Source organism: Dunckerocampus dactyliophorus, chromosome 12, assembly GCF_027744805.1.
Source record: "Dunckerocampus dactyliophorus isolate RoL2022-P2 chromosome 12, RoL_Ddac_1.1, whole genome shotgun sequence".
Taxonomy (NCBI): Eukaryota; Metazoa; Chordata; class Actinopteri; order Syngnathiformes; family Syngnathidae; genus Dunckerocampus; species Dunckerocampus dactyliophorus.
Genome location: NC_072830.1, coordinates 20931228 through 20953342, shown reverse-complemented (window position 1 = coordinate 20953342; position 22115 = coordinate 20931228). Strand labels below are relative to the sequence as shown.

At 41.3% G+C, this 22115-nt stretch overlaps 1 long non-coding RNA gene across 2 annotated transcripts in view; it reads left to right on the top strand.

Moving 5' to 3' along the window:
• The window catches only part of LOC129191235 (uncharacterized), a 40792-nt gene extending 29338 nt beyond the window's left edge, over positions 1–11454 (top strand). For both annotated transcript variants that reach the window (XR_008573166.1, XR_008573163.1), the window contains one exon: positions 11170–11454. This is a non-coding gene — a long non-coding RNA (uncharacterized LOC129191235). The remainder of the gene's footprint in view (positions 1–11169) is intronic.
• Positions 11455–22115: the final 10661 nt, after the last annotated feature.

The window sequence follows — 22115 nt, the reverse complement described above, 5'->3', positions numbered from 1 at the left end:
GCCAGTGTAGAATACTACATATCATTCGCAGTGCCATTGAATGCGTCTGCTGATTACCTTATATGTGTATTTTAAGTCATTTAGCCATGTTTATGTTTGTCAAGCTGCGAAATTCGAACCATGAAGTGGCAAGGGACGACTTTAGACAGTACCGTAATTTCCGAGTTATAGAGCGCACCCACTAAAATATTTGTATATATATATATGTATATGTATGTATAGGTTGCACCAGTCTATAAGATGCAGGTGTCCATGTCATAACATGGGATATATAGTACACAGAAATATGTTACAGGAATGAAATTTTTAAAAACTTCTGATTAAATAAATGCTTTTTTTCTAAACAGCACTGAACACTGCGTGTAACACAGCTACTTAAACACTGGCGAACAGTGCGTGTAATACGACTAGTTAAACAGTGGCCTACTAGAAAAGTCATTCACCGTCGTCTTCATCCTCGTCCTGGGAACTAAAACCACTAAAGTTGTCCTTTTCAGCATCAGAATGGAACAGCCTCATAATTCCTTCATCACACACTTTGTCAGTCTCTCTTTCTCTTTCGATGTCGCTCTCTGTCGCTTTCATCTCGAGGCCTTAGGCCTTTAGCTTGAGCATCGTGAGCATCACGTAGCAATCCAGCCTTTCGAAACCGGCTGGTGATAGTGGATTTCTTGACACACTATGAAGAAAAACACACTTTAAACCCTGCAGTCCCACCTACACTTGATGTTCCCAGCATTACTCATTAGCTCAGGTGATGAATGTGACATCTGCCGCGGTCCAAGCAGTCCAAACAGAAGCTGTAGTAATTCTACACTTCATCAAACTTACTTAAGATTTGTCAGATCAAAACACAATCGCTGCAGAAGACTTTGTCAATTAGCCACTGATATATTGCTTTGGTTTTAGGAAATAAACATATTCACAATAAGGGTACAAAATAAAGTGTACATGATTAGCGAGCAGGGATGTTATCTATTAACTCACGACCCCAATGTTGTCCACCAACACTATTTCTACGGGTCCCATAGAGGATCATTTACTCATGTCTTTGCAGTAGGTATAGTTCATATAAAGTATCATCGACTAGCTTTTTAAAGTAGTTGTCAGAGGTAATAAAGTAGAGGATCTCTGCTAGCCTTAACATAGGGTTTCTGTTTTAATTGACAACTTTATTACTTTATTTATGAATACCAGCACTGACGTAAATATGACAGATCCTTTTACTGACAGTATAGTAAGCTGTCTAACATACCTTTCTTAGCTTTCTGAAAATGTGGCCCCCAGAATAACTGAGTTGGTCATAGAGAGTCATTGTGCCTCTCTAACTATCTCTACCAAGGATGTTTTGGTGCCTGGTTGTTTTAGAATAAAAACTACAAGGATCATTTTCACCAAACTAGACCTTTGGTAAAGTAAGAAGACTTTCAGTTTTTTAAGGAGGTCTAGTGTAAGAAAATGCTTTGTGTGTGTGTGTGCATTTGTTACACTGATTTTGACTGAGATCTGCACTTCTGAGTTAGGTTCATTCAGTTCTACTGTATGTTGAAACTGCTCACATTCCAAGCTGTCTTTTTTATATTTTGGCCAATTCACATCAAGTTACTGAAAAGTACCGAAATGTGAATGATGTGTTCTGCTATAGGTCAAAATGATGAAGTCATTATGCTACGAGATTGAAGGTTACAGGAAGGGGAGGCTGGTACTCTTGCAATATTGTGCAAAATAAAAAACTCACAAGGTGAAATTACAGTTATGCAATTTGGGTCATTTAAACCGAATAATGAAAGTACATACTGTACCGGAGGAACTTTGAACACTGTTTTTCCCTTTACTGTGCTTTACTGTAAGGGTGAATATTGGACAATTTGATTCGGGGGAGTCTGTTTCGACTATCAAGCTCACTGTCGAGTCATATAAAATGTGGCTGCTGCTGAGCATACATTTTTACAAAGAATGTCTTTGTTTTTGTTTTACATAGCCTCTTTTGATACAAAAAGCCTAATTTGTGCTAATAAGGAAATGAAAATGTCGTGTATGTTCAATAGAAGACCTAGACTCACTATGCATTAACAAAATAACCTGCTTCACTGGCACAATCCAAAGTAGCTGAGGTGAGCGCTAGCTTTAAACGCTAGGAAGGCCATCATCATCAAAGGACCTATTGGTTCATAATGGGAAAAGGTTAAAAATGACACCAGAAAGTGAACATTTTACGGAAAGATGCACCAGCATAGCTGAAATCCAAATTGTCTGGCTTTTAGAGCATGTCTGAGACAACGCTGATTTTATACAATGCAGTAAGTGTCTCATGAAAATACGACACACGGACCGCACAACAGACACCCACAGCCACCTCATTCGCCACCATGCTTGCGGATAAAATTGTGCCTCGTAAAATAAATGTTTTTTCTATTCAAATGCTAAATGTTATGTTATTCAATCAAGAGACGTGTGTTTAGTTTACGTTGTTTATTGTCAACATTGTCGTTCTGCTCAACCTTACCCTGGTCAATGTCTGTCTCTCTCCAGTGATTACGTCTCTACTACTATATTACTACTATTTTGTTGTGCTTCTACTTAATCGATTTGATCTACTTGAGAGACATGGTTTTCGGAATGAGCTTAAAATAGTGTCACTGTTTGTCAGACACCTAAAATAAAATCCTGTCTTACAGTGTCTACAGTGTATTCTGGTTCAAATATGCTGCAAAACATCCATCCGTTTTCTATACCTCTCTTTCCCCGCGGAAGGCTGGAAAATATAAACCGAATGAAATCATGACTCATGAATATGAAAAAAATTTTTGGGGTTTTGTTTCACCCTATCATCGTATCGAGATATTTATCGTTATCGTGATCCATGTATCGCAAATCATATCGTATTGTGAGGTGCCCTGAGATTCTTAGCCCCACTGTTAACTGGGAGTTTTGGCCAGCTGTTTTTCAAGCCATGTTGTTCCTACTCTTGGTGCACTTTTCTGTTATGTGCTGACAGCGACCGTATTCCAGTCTTTGTTTGTTTTGCTTTAAGTGTCACTAAATAAATGAAGGTGCTGTTGGTTTACACCTGCCATGTTTATTTGTTTATCTGAGTGTTTTAGCCTGTTTTGATGAGGTGGAAAAAGTCACAAATGAGATCTGTTTATTTGTCATTAGCTCTGATCTTAAAAACAAAAACATTAGAATAGGGACAAGTCGTGGAATAGGATACATTCTTGCATTATTATGGTAGTCATATTGTACTGAGCAGCCAGCATATATTACATATTTTTGGAGGTTTCTGTGTACTTGGGCTGCTGTGAAATTGAGTGTATTATGCCGTCAAACTCTGGTTTTAACACTTACAACTATTTAGGTGTAGAAGATTTTAATAGATAATGCTTCACCAAAAAGCCTCATGTGCTTTTTGTGTAATCCTTTGACCTTAACTGGAACTCAAAGTGACGTATGACATGAAAAGTGCTTGTAAGTGAGGTTTTTGGGTGTGGGTGTGTATGTGATTTAGACATGAGTATGCACGGGCAAAGGTGGGTGTGTTTGCCTGACAGAGAGAGAGAGGCCTTCTTGAGTGGGAGTGTCAGGCTCTGCTGGGACTCACAGCTGCTTCGTGGGCCTGTTCCAGGACGAGATGCACGGCTTGTTGCTGTTTACTGGCAGGTCATTTTGTGTGTAGACCTACGTCAGAGTGCTGGCCTGGATGTTGCTCCACTTAGACCACTCACGCCGTCCTTCTTAGCTGCCCTCGTAGTTTACACTTGGAGATTTACAAAATTGTGGTGCTGAGCCATGAAGCTCTCACAGAGCTGAAGGCTGTGGCCTGATTCTATCAGAGAATTTGCCTTGCATGTGGGAGATGATAGGCTCTCAGAAACCATTACAGCTCATCAGGATGCCACATTCTAATACTACTTTTACCATTACTGTAGTTCTGTGCCTTCAGCTTCAAAATCTTCACTCGCTACTCTTTCTACAGTTCCTAGAGATAGACACATTCATCAAGTAATTACTGGTTGAGCGTATTTTGATTGTGTGGACTTGATTGTGAATTAATTGCGTCTTGAAGAGAGGTAAAATGTGGTGCAGTACTGTCCACAACCAGCAATGGCGCTGTTGATTCAGTCTCAGCTAGTTTATGGCCTGAAAAACATGATTTGAGCCTGATAACAAGAGGACAACGCCTCTTTTAAGGAGCATTATTCTGCTTAATGTGACACTGGCATGGAAACAGATGATTTAGAATATTCAGAAAGAGATTTTTGTGCAGAACTAAACACTGATAGAAAGTGAATTCAGTAAGTTTATTTAGACTTGCCAGGTTAGCACTCAAGTTAGCATTAGCCTCCTACACTGTACTTTGTTGAGCTTGTTAGCGGATAACATTAGCTGCTAATCAGTCGCATTATTCCCTTCTAATGTTGTACTTCTTGTAACAGATTTCAGTGAGGCTTGTCCTTCTTTTGGAGCATGTGTCGCCAAAAAAGCCACATATTGTACGCCAAGGAATACGCAAAACGTGCACACAGAGGTAGGTTTAGTGAGGTATGTATGATGTGCTAATTAAATAATAACACATTTTGTTGGTATATTACAAATTGTGTGCTGTGTATCATGCATTTAATCGATCATAATCAGATAAAACACCAAAATACTAAATATAAATATTTTGGTACCTAATTCACTTCCGTAACTTCAATATTAAGGAAGTTACGGTAACTTTTGTTGAGATATTAAAGGGGCTATATGCAGTGGATTACTCCAGCTGCCAGAAGGTGTCAACATTTGAACACCCTGCAACCATTATATCCCGCCTCACCTTTCCAACGAAAAACACACATGCACACTAGTAATATGTGTTGTCAACTAATGATAGCGATTTGGCTAAGTTTAGCTACTTACGTTAGCTATCATTGAATACATAGTCACAACATGAATGTAAATTGCCTCTTGACCATGTCCACGCAAATACGGATTTTTTAAAAGCGTGTACTTTTCTTTTCGCGTTTTGGCCTGTCACCCACACGCAATGGTAGGTTTCTGTCCTTAAAAACTTAACTGAACTTTTGCAATGGCACACATTACATTTCTGCTTTGAAGCATACGGAAATGACTTTTTCTTTGTTTAAGAGTAAACAAACGGCTACTTTTGCTTTACATTGACGAACTAAGGCGCCATTATGGGTTTCGGAGGACGCTACTGCTGCTATTATGCTCCCGCCAGTGATGGCAGTTTGGGACAAGACCCGATCGGACCTTAAGCTGGTGAGAGAACTTTCACAAGTATGCCGTTATTTGGAAGAATGGCATGGGAATGTTCACATGGCAAGGACATTGTGATAGCGTTTGACTGAGCTGCTTCGCCCGCACATTGAAAGCTTCTTTGCTATATATGCATGTCTTGGAGGCAATTAAACAAGGACAATTTGCCATACACACAATTATTTCAGCAATGATAGTGCCACAACAGATGGAGTTCTGTCTAAAATGTCCAATAAAATAAAGTACACTTCACAGCATTGTAGTGATAATCACCATCTGCTGCATTTTAAAGAGGGCCTATTATGCTTTTCCTCTTTTCTGTCCTATAAATGTTGTTACAATGTTGTATTCTTTTGTTAAACGATGCCAATGTGTCAGATAATTTTGTGCATTTGGAAGAGAGCCATGAAAGTAGTTTTGGACGGCCCTGCACGCTGTGTTTTACAGAGTTTTTTTAACACAGAGTTCCATTGACGTCAATGCAACCGGGACTTCCTTATATTGGCATGCCGAGCATCCCCACTCCGCTTTGTTCTGTTCACGGTTTTAGCACGTCGAGCAATGGCTCCCAGGAAATGCTTGTTTGGGTGTGCCTAAAGAGGCAAGCATCAGGCAGAGGTCAAACTGAGTCTCTGTCAACTATTTCATCAGCTGTTATCAATTTCTTATGATAAAGTCGGTTGTACATTGAACAAATGTATAGCAACTGATGTGTAACTGATGAGGTCAGCTGGGATAGGCTCCAACATACCCCCGCGACCCTAATTAGGATAAGCGGCATGGATGGATGGAAAATGTAAATTGGAGTGACTTGCAAACAGTCTCTTTAAGTTGTCGCACCCCATTGTTTCACACTTTAAGACAAAAGCTGTGATCGACAGTGCAAAACTTGTAAAATTCGTATTATTTATTAACATTTTACTACCTTTAAGACATTGGAGTTATGGCTCCACTGTGAATATTATTGAATTACTTACTTATACAAGATGAATGTAGAAAATTGTAAAATATTTTTTAGGTTGAGTATTTTTTTCAACAGACCCCACATCTCTGTTGTTGTTTAATGTTTGAAGGCAAAATGAATTGGTTTTAAGTTCCTATGGTGGCAGGAGGAGGGGAGGCAACAACTGCATGTCCTCTGAGGCGAGGCTCACTGTGCCGCCAATCCAAACCCCTGGTCTAATGACTACGTTTGGTGTCTGCTGGTGTCATGTATGAGATTAAACATGGCTGAGTTGGCTTTGTTTATGTTGTGTGGCCAAGGTGCAGAAGTTACAGCGTTGCATGTACAGTACGTGATGCTTGTTGGTGCACACCTGCACTTCTTACAAGTGACTCTGAGGGGGGAATTTTCCGCACCCCGTGTCTGTGGGAGGTTGCATGTTACTGAGGGGTGTGCCAGTGTGTTGGTGCTCGTGGAATGTTTCTCTTCCTTTGCTGCATGGGGTTTCATGTTCAAAGGAAATTCCCCTGAAAACCCTCTAACCAGCATGAAGTATGTGTATGTATATGCTTCTTCAGTATAAAAAAGGGCCCAATCGGGAGAGAACCAGAATATTTGACCTCATTTAGCGTAGCCCACCCGAGTCAGATATGCTGCCCTGTGCAATCCATGGAGCTCAGTCCACGTTACTCCAAACAAGATTAGCACAGCTCTCAGTCACTTTGGCTGACTTCTTAGTCACCTTTTCCTAAATGTTCCACAACAGTCCCAAACATTGCAATGGCGTCCATTTTGGTAGTGGGAGTTATGTGTGGTACACATCGAGATAAGAAACAGCCAAAACGGCCTCAGGAGTCCAGCCTTATGTGGATCTCTCAGAGGCAAGCAGGAGGAAATGGTTCCAGAGAGGCCAGGCTCAGCTGTGTATATATTCAGTGGGGATCTGAAAGTGGCCATGTACCCATCTTCCCTCACCTCCCACCATCCACTCCCTCCATCCTTCTCTGCTCCATTTGACCAGCGCCACTCGAGGCAGATTTCTCCCACAGTTGGGAGCGCTGGCTTGTGTGGCGGCCTGTTTATACTGGAGCGTGGACTTCCTAGTGGCAGCCTGCACCTATCTAAACATCCCCCCGGCCGCTGCTCTATGTTCCCGGCCTCACACTGCACCCACTCCCCCTTCCTCCTTCATTACCCCCCACCCCCCCACCCCCACCCCCCTCGATGGTCGGTCTCATGCTTCATCGCTCTTCCTTCTCCTCCGTCCCACTGTCTTTTTCTTCCTTATGTTTGATTGTGTTCTATCTTGTTATGACTTCTTCCATCACTGTCATCTGTTGCCGCCGTTGATGTTTCTTTACGCCTTTCACCCTCAAAATAGGAAGAAAGAATGAAGGACAAATATGTCATCGGGGCTACAGCTATCGAATATTTTAGTAATCTAGTATTCTACTGAAAATGTTTTTGATTAATCGAGTAATCAGAAAAAACATTTTTGCTTGATTAAAGGGCAATTATAAATAAATACACAAGAGAAAAGAAAACATTTCACTAAATAATGAATGACCAATTGGCTTCATTTTTCGACCGTTTTATTACTTAAATTCACATTATTCATAGGAACAAACTGTATTTTCTTGGGTCTGATGGACTACATGATGGTGCTTTTGTGGATGAATTTACCCATCCCAGACTGTAACTATTTCCTGGCAAATGAGAGAAATAATAGTTACTTTACTGAGACATTACTAAGACTAAATTACATATTACGTCATGCTGATGGCTGTACATTTATAAATCCTCAACTTAGACAGGCTGACTAGAAATAAGACAAATATTTTTTATTACATATCGAGTTTTTGCAGTGTTCAAAGTAAAATGAAGACACCTTCTGTAGTGGAACACATTACTCTCAACTAAGTGAGTGAGACACGCACTTCCTTGTTTCATTTCACAGTATTGTCTGATATAAATGAGCAACTACTGATTAGTGAGCTAAAATGTTTTTATTTTCCATCTTCTTAAATCACAGCACTGTACTTTTGCAGATGAAATCAACCCTGTCTGAAGTCACGTTACCATCGTAATAGACTGCCACACATTCGACAGTCGTCATAATTAAGAGAAGCTAGCCTTACACATGGCTAATGCTATGTTTGAAGGTACATTAACCTTAGTCTCACTGATTTGTGCTGCGTTAATTTGACCTTGTCAAGGGCCCTATGAAATCTGTTTTATTTTTTCCCAAATTCCATTTTATTTTTTTCCCCAAATTCCGTTTTTTCTATTGAAATTTTTTTGAATTCCATTTTTTACCTTTTACACTTATTTTACCCGCATGGAGTTTGTACGTTTTGGGTTACTGAATAAAATGTCCATTAATTAAATTTTAAAAATCCTTACATTTATTGATACAATACATCATTGGCTAATTTTGCCGAGAAAAAGAGAAATGGTTGTAGCCTGGCTAACTTTTCTAATTCAAGATTCAAGATTCAAGAGATTCAAGATTCAAGAGAGTTTTATTGTCATGTGCATAGTAAAACAGCAGTTATACCATGCAATGAAAATCTTATTCTGTTCATTCTCCCAAGAAAAGAAAGAAAACAAATGAAAGAATAAGAACAAAAGAAACATAAACACATAAACATATATACCAATAAATTAAGCAACAACAACAGAAGAGACATTAATACAAGTAAATAATACAAATAAATAAATAAATGGGATGTCAACCTCTGCACACACTGCTACAAAGTCTTCAACAAACTGGAATGTCCGTGCTTGTTATTATTATCTATCCATCTTCTATGCCGTTTATCCTCACTAGGGTCACGGGTATGCTGGTATGCTATCCCAGCTGACTTTGGGCGAGAGGCGGGGTACACCCTGGACTGGTCGCCAGCCAATTGCAGGGCATATATAGACAAACAACCATTCACACTCACATTCATACCTATGGACAATTTAGAGTCTCCAATTAAACTAACATGCATGTTTTTGGAATGTGGGAGGAAACACTTGGGGAGAACGTGCAAACTCCACACAGAGATGTCCAACGGAGATTTGAACCCAGATCTTCCAGATCTCCTGACTGTGTGGCCAACATGCTAACCATTCGGCCACTGTGCGGCCCGGAATTACCAATGTAATTTCAATTGCGTTATCAATGTAAGATATCTTTATGACACCCTTATTTTGTTTACACAATTAGACAAGATGTGGCAAACAGTGGTCTTATTTTCAAAGCCGGAAGTGTGTTGTGTGTGTTGGGAAAGTGTCTTTACAGCCAAGACAACCTGGGTGCAAGAATAAACGTGCCTCTTGTATTTTTATCGCAGAACCTGCACGTCATTAGCGACCATTGTAAAATGCTAGCTTACATTAAAGTGGTGAAACACAACACGGTGTAAACACTCACCCAGCCTGAGTCGCACACACACAGCTGCACTAGTTTGCTCTGCTAAGGTAATCCCGCTACCTTCCATTCACGCGCCGTAAGAGAGGACTTTCCTAATTTTTTCACCGCCGTTTTGACATGTTTAGTTCGAGAGGGGGCGAGTTAGTGATTGTGACGAGATCCTGCCACGATTGAGCGGTAAATACTTCCCCACAAGCACGTTCCTTCTCATCACAATGAGACCATTTTGTTCACATTATTTCACTTTCCGCAAGATTCCATGTTTAACGGTAAATTACGTTTTTATTGGCCGTTAACGCGGAAATCATAGGGCCCTACTTGTTTTGGATCTTCCACTCCTTTCGGGAGGAGATGATGCAACATATAAGATGTGCTGTTGTGGTATGTAATTGCCGCGTTACAACAGATTTATTGATTGGTTGTTATTTGTATTTATGACCTCTTTTCATATGACCATGACATGAGTATAGAGCCTCTTTCACACAAAGATGCCACAAAGTTGCCGCATGAAACATAGCAGTTGGTCTCACATGGATTTCCCTGAGAATTTCACACAGAACCAAGTGACACAGGATGGTGTCTGCTTCTAATGTGACATAAAAAAACAGAAGGATTTTAAGGGCAGTGTCAAAGGGGCTTACATTGCTTTCATCACTGCCAGGAAGCCAGTTTTCATGTTTTCTGACATTTCATACTAATTACATAGCTGAGAATAACATTAAAACAGCCTAGTGGGACTGGCTGCCACGTACCGTTTTTGCATTAACATATTGGGCAGTTATGATTGAACCCTATGAATATTGCCGAGTAACAAGTGGCCATACAACATGTGACATGATCTGGAAAATAAATGTTGTTTATCTACATTTTTGTTTATACTCGCTTGCTCAAAAAGTTTTTTTTGTGTAAAATTGATTAATTGAACTGCTGCTCTACGATAAAATGTCAAGCTTCTATAGTTTATCATGGATTCTTCCTTTCCCATTGTTTTTGCTGCTTCACATTCCTTGTTAAGCCACAAACCAACTTTATTGTTGGTTAACGCAAGATCAGAAGTTTGCGAGGACATGCATGCTGGCACTGTGATGATGGAATTTATGTCAACCAGGACTTTTTGATTCCAGAATTGTTGGAAGGGAAGTGACAGTAATGTTGGTGTCGCCCTAAAAACTTGTAGGAATTTATTGTTGTGTAAGCATCTTCTGATATGATGCATCACTCCACGGTTCACAGTGGTGCAATGGAACCCATTATGCCAGAAGGATGAATACAATATTTGGACGTTACGCTTGTGGAGGGTTACTGCTGCCTTTTTTGACATCTCAAAGCACCTCCCAAGTGGGCTTCCTGATTTCTCTCTAAATTTGATGTTGGCCCTCTGCTCCAAATCACAAATGAGCACCTGCAAGCAGTCAAAAAAAAAAGTGTTTTTACCACACATCTACATGCTGATGTCAACCTCAGGGGACCATGAATAACGGTATGAAGTATGATGGCAATCAGTCAAGTGGTTTATGGAGAACTGTACTCCATATTTCCTTTTCAGGTCATATTTCAGCCAAAGTGGAGGAGAGGCTGACCTCAGTCATCCCTTGAACCACACCCTATGAGCGATTAGAAGACAACTCCTGAGAAGACTCCAGTCGTGACTTCATGGTGAGGCACTGATGATACCACTCAGCGGCACTTGTCCACATGTAAGACTGACACCTCGTATTTGTTTGTTTCTATGTATTATTATGAGACACTCTCTAAAATAGCAGCAGCAGGATGTCTGGCGTAACACAATAGCAGGGCCTATTGTTGCATTGTGCGACCTGTCGAGCCTCTAGTTCAGCATGTCTGCAGCAGGTTGGGTGTATATCTGCAAATGCTGCATTCAAGAAAACTGGGAAATTTGTTCGTACTGATTCCTACTGATTAAACATCAGGATTTTATATACTATGTTCATCTCTATATATTGATTAAGGTAGATCCATGCATCCCATCCAATTTCTATACTGCTTGTCCTCATTAGAGTCACAGGTGATGAGCTGACGTTATGTGAAAGGCGCTGGACTGGTCACCAGCCATTCACACTCACATTCACCGCTATGGACAACTGAGTCTCCAAATAACATGTATGCATGTGGATTGTGGTAGAAAGTCGGAATATGCGGAGAAAACCCTTGCAAGCAGGGAAAGAACTGTTCGATCTCCGAAAACTCTCCGCCTTAAACTAGATATCACCAATTATTTATTGTTCTGCATATGTTGCTATATTGCTGCTATTGCTGCTAGGGCAAATTTAAAGACGTATATGCAATCCACAGGATAGTTCATTTACACAACAGCTGCAAAGGAAACCGTGGAATCTCAAACGTTGAATGCCCCTAAGGTCGTACAATAAAGAATTTTTAGAAAATGCGCCTCTGCGCAGATTTAAACATTTGATTGTAGTGTTTTATTGTGTCTATTTTTTACATTTGCTTGGTAAGGCTGTTAAAATGCTACTTGCTCTACAGTTCAGGTTAAGGTTTGAGGATTGGGAGAATTGTGTCAAAATCCCAAAATTTAATGACCAGCCAATGTTGACTAGCCTCTTAGAATGACTAGATGCTAGATGACCCACTTCATCAGCCACCCTTTTCTTATGTTCACTTTTGACTAAAACACAGCAACTGTAACATGACACTGAAAAATCATTTTCTTCACCTTTTACAACACATTAGAGGGAGCCCTCTTTGGGCATCATCTCAATCCCTTTGGGAGCCGTTTACAAGCCTGGACCAACTGTGAGTGTGCGCTCTCTGAGCACATGCATGCTCGTGTTCATGTTCAACCCGGCTGAGGAATGTGTGCAGATCAAGTTGGTGGAAGCGTGAAGTGTGGAGGTCCGGCAACAGTGGGGCCGCAGCGAGCTCAAGTGAAAGCGCGCTCCTGCTGACAGATGAATTACTCTAATTAGAAATCCATAACATCCTGCCACATGGCCGCCTTATCCCCAGCACACTTCCTGCTCTGGGCCAGGCTGACGACAGCCAGCCCTGCTCCTTCCGTCACTCAATCCAGGGAACACATCGCAGAGGCGAGTGTGGCTCTGTCTTCGGGTCGCCTGTCCAAGTCTTATCTGCAAACCCCACCACCACCACCACCACCAGGCCCTTTTTTTGTAACCATAAAAGAGCATAAGACTGTGTGTTTGTGTGTGTACATGCATGTTTGTAAGCATCTTGTCCTGCTCTTTTGTGTCTGGGTTCATGTTTCTGTCTGTATCACTTCCTCTGTTTTTGCCTCTCTCCATCACACTACTGCTCTATCTGTCTGCCTCCTCTTCTCCCAGCTATTTCTCCCCCCCCCCAGGTGCCTGGTCCAGGGCACCAGTTGAGCAAGTCCAGAGACGAGCACTGGGAATCCAGATGATAACAGAAGTTACAGGCTCGCTTCGTCCTCCAGGAGGATTCTCACTTTGGCGGGATCATAGGTGCCAACTCGGAGGATACGCAGCAACAGGCCAGGAAAGGATCTGCTGTTCACATTAAACAAGACATAATGGTCTTTCACGAGACATCATGAGCAGTATACAAACCCTAATGGCCCTGCTGGATGATTATGAGGTGAATAGTGGAAGCATCAAGGCCACTAAGCTCCAAAGCGACGAGTGCACCCATGTCGAATGTTTCTCAAACGGCAAGTTAACTTTTTAATTCTGACAGGTTGGGGTGAGAAAAAACCAACACAAGGTGTCACAATGGGGCCAACCTGCTTCACAATGCTCACCTTTGACACTTCTCAATCCATTAACACAGCAGCACTTTCAACACAGTATTGCACTTTTTTGCCATTCATGTAGATGGCAGTGACAGTTTGAGGGTCTGGAAACACAAAATGTTGAAACTGTTTTTCAAAATTGCAGTCTATTCAAATCACATCTCTTATTACTACAATTGGCAGTATGTACTTACTCTGAATACATCCCATATCCTTCCACATTGTGTTTGCAGCAATTAGTCAGGCACATGTAGGACATCGGCAACAATGGTGGATGGCTGCGCTGCAATTGTGGCGCTCACAATCAATAGTTTCCTGCAATTTTACAGTCTTAAGCAGTGATTCTCAACTGTTGGGTTTTGGGTTGCGCAGCCGTTTTCAGTGGGTCGCAGGGTCTTTGCCACAAAAAAAAAATAGTGTAAAGACTGCATGTCTGTGAACGCACCTTGTGTCTGTACTATACACCTGCTACGACACCACAAGGTGTGTGCCATAATTATGGACGACTTGGTCAAGCTTGAGCGGGAGGGGAAGGACATTGTGTGTGGACTTAAGGCGCTATCTGTCCAACACCCAACTAGATAGCTAGATATCTACTGGAGAAATTGGTGGTGAAATTCTGCCCACAATAAAGACTGTCAGGTACAGTGTGACGGTACTGTTTGATGCCCAATTCGGTCTATTGGCCCAGGCAGGTCTACAGAAGAAGTGGTACTCCTATTATAATTCATCATCACGCAATGGATAGCCAATAGCACGCATTAATATGACCTGATTTTTTTTCGAGGAGGCGTTTTTGTCATGCAAATGTATTACTCTTTTGAACGCATATTGTTTTGAGAAGCCAAACTCTTTACTTAAGTAACCCCAATAACTAACCGGAACTACGTTTCTCATCACTGAAATCCGAGTGGGGGGGATGAGTCACTGTTGCTGTACAACACTACTGATGGCGATGTCATACAACTTCATGTCAAAAAAAACAAACTATTCCTTTAACTTAACGAGAAGAGAGTCGCAGTGTTCTGAAAATAAAAAGAATAAAGTCACAATGTTAAAGGGACTGTATGCAGCTGGCTCAAGATGACATTTTTTTCAACCATAAATATAAGAACACCACCACTGGGTAGCATATGTTACCAGCAGTGGTTTAAAAGAACTGATTGAACAAAAAAAATTCTCTATTTTTCACAATTAAACGTCATAGAAATTGTCATTCTCCCCGAACAAGATGATTGGTCAGTCACTAGTGAGTATTCACATAGATTTCCCTAGCTCATCCACACACACAAAGGCATTCTCATAGAGGCGATGAACAATTTACATTCATGTTGTTAAGATAGGCTATACATTCAATGATAGCTAACATTAGTCACTAAACTTAACCAAATCGCTATCATTAAAACCTAGGCCACAATCGGTCGTACAGGCTCCTACACAGCTAGTCGACATGCAAAAAAATGCAAGAACCGCACGGAGGGCGCGCGTGTGATGTGCTGATTTTCGAGCCGTAGCCTGGCCGCAGACCGGCCGCAGAGGTTCTTTGTCATGTCAAACTCTGCTTACGTTTTTTCAGGTTGCAAGACAAAAGACAAAGAAAAAAGGCGTAACTTGACGAGACGAAAGAGTGTGATAAAAATACATTGTTAATAGTGCAAGAGTCACAGTGTTAAGAGTAAAAGTTGTAATGGTACAACATTAAAATCAGTGGTGAAAGAAAAAGTCATCATTTTAAAATGTGAGTAAATTGACCTTCAAAAATCTTATCTCAGATGCCAAACTGCTTCTCCGATAGCCTTCATTTTTAGATCTTAAAAAGCACTTTTTTTCTCATAAATTACACCAAACACATTATTCTTGTCAAATCACAAATGTCATATAATGTCTTCTAATGTCCTGTCTCATAAAATTGAGGCTTTTTTGTAAAATGATGTTTTTCTCATAATACTAAGTCTATTCCTTGTAAAAATACTTTCGTCTCGTAACTTTACAACCTCATTTTTCAATGTTTAACGCTCATCAAAGTGTTCAATCAACTCCAGTTGCCTGCATATTGAAACACTGTCATCCTAGAGGGAAAAAAAGTCTGACTAGTGAGAAAGTTTCCAATGGATGGAAGCAATCACAGGGAATGGTGTTGCATTTGTTGGCATTTATTGTGTCATCTGAGGGGAAGATTAGATCAAAACCAGAGCAGGAAAAATTTACAACACCTGCTTTTAATTTACCTTTTACCCCCTATTTGATCCTGGCAAGTGCTTTATTGCCTGGTACTGTAAGATGGTATTTCATGGCTGGATTTAAAATGAGGTGTCATGACCTTAAAAAAACTGCACCTGAGCCTTTTTTTTCTATGTCGGAATTTTATGCAGACACACTGATGTGAAGCACACTCACTCGCATTCAGCCAAAATGTTGTGCGTCTGTGGCGGAAAACACACACAAAGCAGCGGTGCAGTGAGGTCCAAGGCAAGCCTGGACGGCCGCTTATTGTTTTCATCCCTTTTGTCTTTTGGTTGACCTTGCATACACATGCTCACACTCGCAAACACATGCTCACACACATCGGAGCTTGCACACAACCACCGTCCCCATGCGTGCGCCCACACACAGTCATATAAGAGCATGCATGTATTTCTTGCTTTATGTTTCAAATATGTCGTTTGTGTGTGTGTGTGTGTGTGTGTGTGGTGATGGGGGTGAATAGGGTAAAAGTCGGGCAAGGGAGAGTCAAAACCAAGGAGAGAGTCCACAGAACAACGCTGCTGCGAGCAGCTGTGGCACTCCCAGATTTCCCCCTTGATTGCTTTCAGCTGGTACTTGAACCTTGGGCCTTTTGGGTTTTGGAGGCCAGCCCAGATCCCCCAATTCCCCCCAGCGCCCCATCCAGCTGCATGACCCCTCCCTGACCCCTCACCGAGGATAGGAAAATAAGAGTCGTGCCAAGCCAGAGAGACTCTTTTATTTTGTGTGCTGGCACGCTGCCGGTGACCAGGGCTTACATAATGGGAAACATAGCAGGACCCGGGAGAAGGCAGCCCCCTGCCCCTCTTCACTCTTTTTCCTCACTGCTCCATCCTCCCTTCTTCTCCCCATATTTCTTATGGTTAACCCCCCCTCCCTCCTTCTCTCCCTCTCTGTTTGTCATATATCTCTTTGGGCCCACTCGTCCAGGGGCATTTATTTCAGAGGGACTCGACACAATCCTGAAGCCGAGCCACCAGCAACATCAGCACGCACACACAAATAAATGCAGTTGAACTTGCATGTGGGTGTGCATTTGCATAGTGAAGAATGTACAACTTATGTTCTGCATTTCGGTGCGGGAGCTTTAATGGAAGCTGGGAATGTGGTGAAGGAATGTTCCACTGCCACTTAAGAACACAGAGAACCTCCCGATGTACTTTATATGGTTTGTATATTATAGCAGGGTTGTTAATTCATATCAACTTAGCATAAAACTGAATGTGTCAGAACCAAACCACCATGTTTCTTTCCTATTCGCTGTAGTGTCACTTAAGTAAAAAGGATATCAAATGGCATATTTGTCTATTTTCATTACATTTTGCTCCAGTTTGGCTTCTTTTGGCCCACACGTAACCTATGTGGTCTTTTGTTGAGCTTTGTTTGTACAGTATTTTAACTTTAAGTTTTCTGAAACCAAAGTGGAATTTGTGGTGCAGCTTGTCAAGCCAGTGCAACTTTTCCACACTTGAGTCTGACTGAAGCCACTTAAGTAGCCAATTAAGAGGTGATGGGAAGCCAATTAGCTATTTTCTTTCCGGCATGGTCAAGCATGCTGAGACAGGAAGCAAGAAAGCCTTTAATGAGATACGACACAGTAGAAGAGCCAAATCAAATATTCTGCCTTGATGTTGTTACTTCAACAAGCCTTTTTTTTCTATACACATCGTCCAGCATCTTGGATCATTATCTTTAAAAATATAAATATCTTGCTGAGTTGTGGAATAATCCCAGAAGTTTTAAATTTGTTTGGTTGGTTAAAATTATGATGGCTAGAGTGCTGAAGAGAAACAGTATATGAGCTTACAACTGGTCTAGATCTAAAAAATCTTGCATCGATGTATTCTATTGATATTAATATTTATATTGATATCTAATTTTGCCGGGACAAAGAGCAATAATCCCACCACAGAGTTAAATTGTAGGGCTCCTCATCAAGTTTGCTGGTCAAAAATTGTGATGGCTAGAGCACTGAATAGAAACAAAAATATCTCTGCAGCTGATATACCTTAAAACTTTGTCTTGGATCACTTCAAAATCTCTCGGTGTGTTGCTGTAACAAACAGGAATAACCCACCTGAAAGTTACATTTTGGGGGCTCGGTGCCATGAAAGCAAGGCTGGTTGCAAGCAAGGCTAGAATGACATTTTTAGAGGGTGTTGTTGGGTATCGTTTCATTTCGACAGAGCTGTTATACAACAACTGTTGTGTCTTATCCTGCTTGTGTGTAGAGTTTTGACACAGCAAGCCAAATTTTGTGTAAGTGTGTAAGCAATCGACAGCAATTGTCAAAAATGATGACCTATATGACCATAAACTTCTTTAGATTCACACCTAGTGGCTAGCCTTCCATTTCACTTCTTCTCCTCTCCACTCCTCTAACACATCCTAGCTCCTGGGAAGCTCTCCATAGAGTGGAATAAAACTAATTCGCAAGGCAAGTGGAGTGGAGGGAAAAAGCTGACCTCCTCCCGTCCCTTTTGCACTCTTTCATTTTTTACTCTTGGCTCTTGGCGCTCCTTTCTTCATCCTCCTCTGTGTGCACCCTCCACTCCCCAACACCCACCCTCCTCCCTTCAGTCCTACCCCCCCCCCCCCCCCCCCCCACACACACCCCCCAGGCCTTCCACATTGTAATAATAGTCATAATGATAATAACAGTGATGGGTCCTGTGACAATGATGTAAAGAAACATAATATTAGAATAACAAACACCCTCTTTAACCAATGGACAACAGTTGACCTCTGTGCAGATATGTGTGCACACTCTCATGTGCTTCTGAAAGTCATTTCAATGCGTGTGTTTGATTTGTGTGTGATGTGTGTGTGTGTGAAGACACAAAGAGGGAGTTTGCTGGCATGCTGCATATACGGTCACTTCCTCTCCAGTTTAAACAGAGCAGGCTGTGCTGGCAACCTCCGCTCCCCTTTCTCCAAATGGTTTGCATCATGTTTGAACCCCCCTGCCACCACCCACCCATCCTTCCTCCCTTGCCTTTGCTCTCTCTCTCTTTCTCTCTCTCTCTTGCTCCCCCCCTTTGCCTTCCTTTCTCTATAAATCATCAAAATCTCAAACTTTATGTGCTTGAAAAAAGAGACAATCTGTCTCCTTGGAGAGGGGCATACATAAGAAAAAGCTATAAAATGGATTTCTTTCCACTTCAAACAAGCCTCTCCTCTTACAGCTTTCCATGTCTGGAGGTCTGCTTGGGCCAGCCTCTCATCACCCGTGCATCCTGGTCATAGTCGTCTCAGAGCCGAACGGGTACTTCCCTGCTAAGGCTGAAGCACCACATCAGAGGAGATGCTCATCTCCTGATCTCCACCCCAAGCATCCCGTTTGCGAGTCAAATGTGGTAAAACACTTCTTTTCCAAGGCCGGGTGAAAATTGCGGGTGAAAAGCTCTGCCACGAAATAGGGAATTTACTGTTCTGACCTTTGACCTTAGCCACTTCAATCATCTGGAATTGAGTATCCTTCAGAACCTACAGGGTTTATTTCTGACAGTCAGTCTGTTGGACCTAGAGAGCCCTGGAAGGGGCATGTACTGTACAATATTTCGTACAAACATTGCATTTGGCCTTTGCTAAAGCCAAAGCTACTTGGTTCAGACGTTCTTCAAAATGTATAGAGGTCTTGGTGTCACACAAATCAACAATCCCTGAAAGTTTGAAGACACCTGCAACTGGTAGAGTCGCTGGTATACAAACGTATTTACTCACCTGATTTTTAACCTTATGCGTTTTAGATTGCATTTTAGAACCTCCATGCAAATATATAGCGTTCTTTGTCCGCCACAGTCCCTTTCTTTGCTTAGTAATCATTGAAAGTGTGAAGACAATATTATGTATTGGTATATATGACGCATTCTCGGAACCTTTACAAGGATCTTCTATTCTATGTATATTTTGAAACTGTTAGTTGTCGGCGTAATGGAAATTCCATGGTTGTAATTGTTACATTATCGAGGGCATAGTGATGAGAAAATGAATCTTGGATAATGTTTGGTCCTTTCTTGATTAATGATTTAATAATTCTGGAGACGGTGAGTGACTCAAAAACCTGACATGAATATCATGGTTTTATCGAGTGACTCTGATATGGTCTGTTAAGAGCAGAGGAAGTCATCATTGATGTGCTGTTTCCAAAATACACACACAATTCCTACTACACAGATAAGGTTGGAAAGTTGAACTTTGGAATTCCAATAACAGCCATTGCCTTCGTCATCGTCACACGCGTCACATAAATTACTACATATATACTTCGTTGAGTGGAAGGTTTTATTTGCCACTATTTTTAACTTAACATTGCACAGATATCTTTTTACATGTTTTTTTTTTTAAATAATGTGGCGTTGATTGAACAAATTGCTAAAAATAAGCAAGATTTGAGTGCACCTCAATTTTAAATTTTGACTCCCTTGTCAGGTTTTTAGTCAGAAGGTTCTGAAAATGTGTCATATACTGGATGAACGTGGCAACCTTCAAAATGGCATGTGGTTCTTGCTGACAATGGGCACCCTCTTACTAATTTAAATGTTTATTAATCCTACTGATTATACTATGCCGCACGGTGGCCTAGTGGTTAGCATGTTGGCCACACAGTCAGGAGATCTGGAAGATCTGGGTATCAATTCCTTGAATAGCCATTGGGCATCTCTGTGTGGAGTTTGCATGTTCTTCCCTTGCGTGCGTGGGTTTTCCCCAGGTACTCTGGTTTCCTCCCACATTCCAAAAACATGCATGTTAGGTTAATTGGTGACTCTAAATTGTCCATAGGTGTGAATGTGAGTGTGAATGATTGTTTGTCGATATGTGACCTGCCATTAACTGGCGACCAGCCCAGGATGTACCCTGCATCTCGCCCAAAGTCAGCTGCTATAGGCTCCAGCATACCCCTGCCACCCTAGTGAGGATAAGTGGCATAGAAGATGGATGGGCTAATTATAATTTCATTTAGAGTAGTCTGTGTATAGCTTGCTGTCCACTTAAAATGACTCAACACACATCCTGGCAACTTATTTCATAAATGTCATTTGTGCTTTTTACATGAAAAATGCCATGTTTTACATTAAAATAAAATAATGAATGCTGACCATGTATTATGGATGGTTGGCTTTACTGTCTTTAGGGGCCTTGGCTACCATTGGCTCCCACGCACTTGAATCTTGTCTGCAAACATTGTTTAATGACGTAGAGGTGTTTCTAACATTTCACCCATCCATTCACATACTTGCAAGTGACAACAGAATGCGCCGCTGTAGACCACAAGCCACTGTGACCTCAAGAATAAACATAAAATAGAGTTATTACGTCTTTGACATAACAAACTCTTGAATGTGAAAAACTCTCAAGTCACTGTTGTGTTTTGTATTTTTACATTAGCAGACAGGTTCTTTGAACGTTTTGCGTCCTCTAGCAAATGTAATGAGCCATGCTGGTAGCTTATCAATTAAAATTAGAAAATTTGACTTTTGAAATGAGAAATCAGTCAGACAACCACAGTTAAGACAGCCAACTTTAAAATCTGTGGGAAATTTGTGTGCGCCAAAAATGGGATTAAATGTTCCTATGTGACACAGGTCAGACTCTACTTATCTGCTCTGTTCGTTTGTTTCCTCACCACTGTGTTACAGTGTCTGTTGCATGTGTGCAACGAAGCTGCCATCAGCCGTAAGTCCTCAAGCCTGGATGTCCCCGCAGAGACCCATTGCTGCCTTTAAGTCAAAAAAGGGATCTCCGCAAAGCCCAAGGACTCTTCATAAATCAGATGAAATATTCTGAGAGTTGTCCAGGCCTGACTGGTTGGCACAGAGTCACATACACACACTCACAGATTCAATTGCAAAGAAAAGGCACAGCAATGCAACTTAACTACACGGGTGAGCACTACGGATGCTCCGATCAATCGGCCTTAAGGTCTTAAGTAGAACACGATATTTCATGTCATGTATGTATGTCAAGAACTTTCCCTGCAGATGGCATCGCCGTGTGACACTTTGGATTTGATTCACAACAATAAATCAGTAGGGGAAAGCACCACTGTGGTTTTTGGTGGTAAGCTGGAAGAGGAGAAGAGGAGTAGTCAATTCCATTTCAAACAAACAGTGGTACCCTGCAGCCATGTTTCTTCTTTGAATCAGCATGTTCTGTGAACTGGACCTGGATCAGAACAACATCCAACACCCTGAAGAAACCTCACACACACAAATGTCATGTACCAGGTGTGACATGAAGCAAGTGAGTGTAAAACTTTTGTTTTTATACACGCAAAGACTGTTTATTAAACCGTTTTTGTGTAAAAAGAGCCTACAAGTGAATAGCTATCAATTATCCCAAATAATAGCCCCAAAACTTTCCGAGCAGTATATATCTTTTTAGCTAAGGAATTCAGTTACTGCCACCAAGCGCAGCACAAGCGTTTTTGTTTTTGCCGGCATGTATCTGTTTGTTTGTGTTCAAAATAACTTGAAAAGTTCTGAATGGATTTGGAT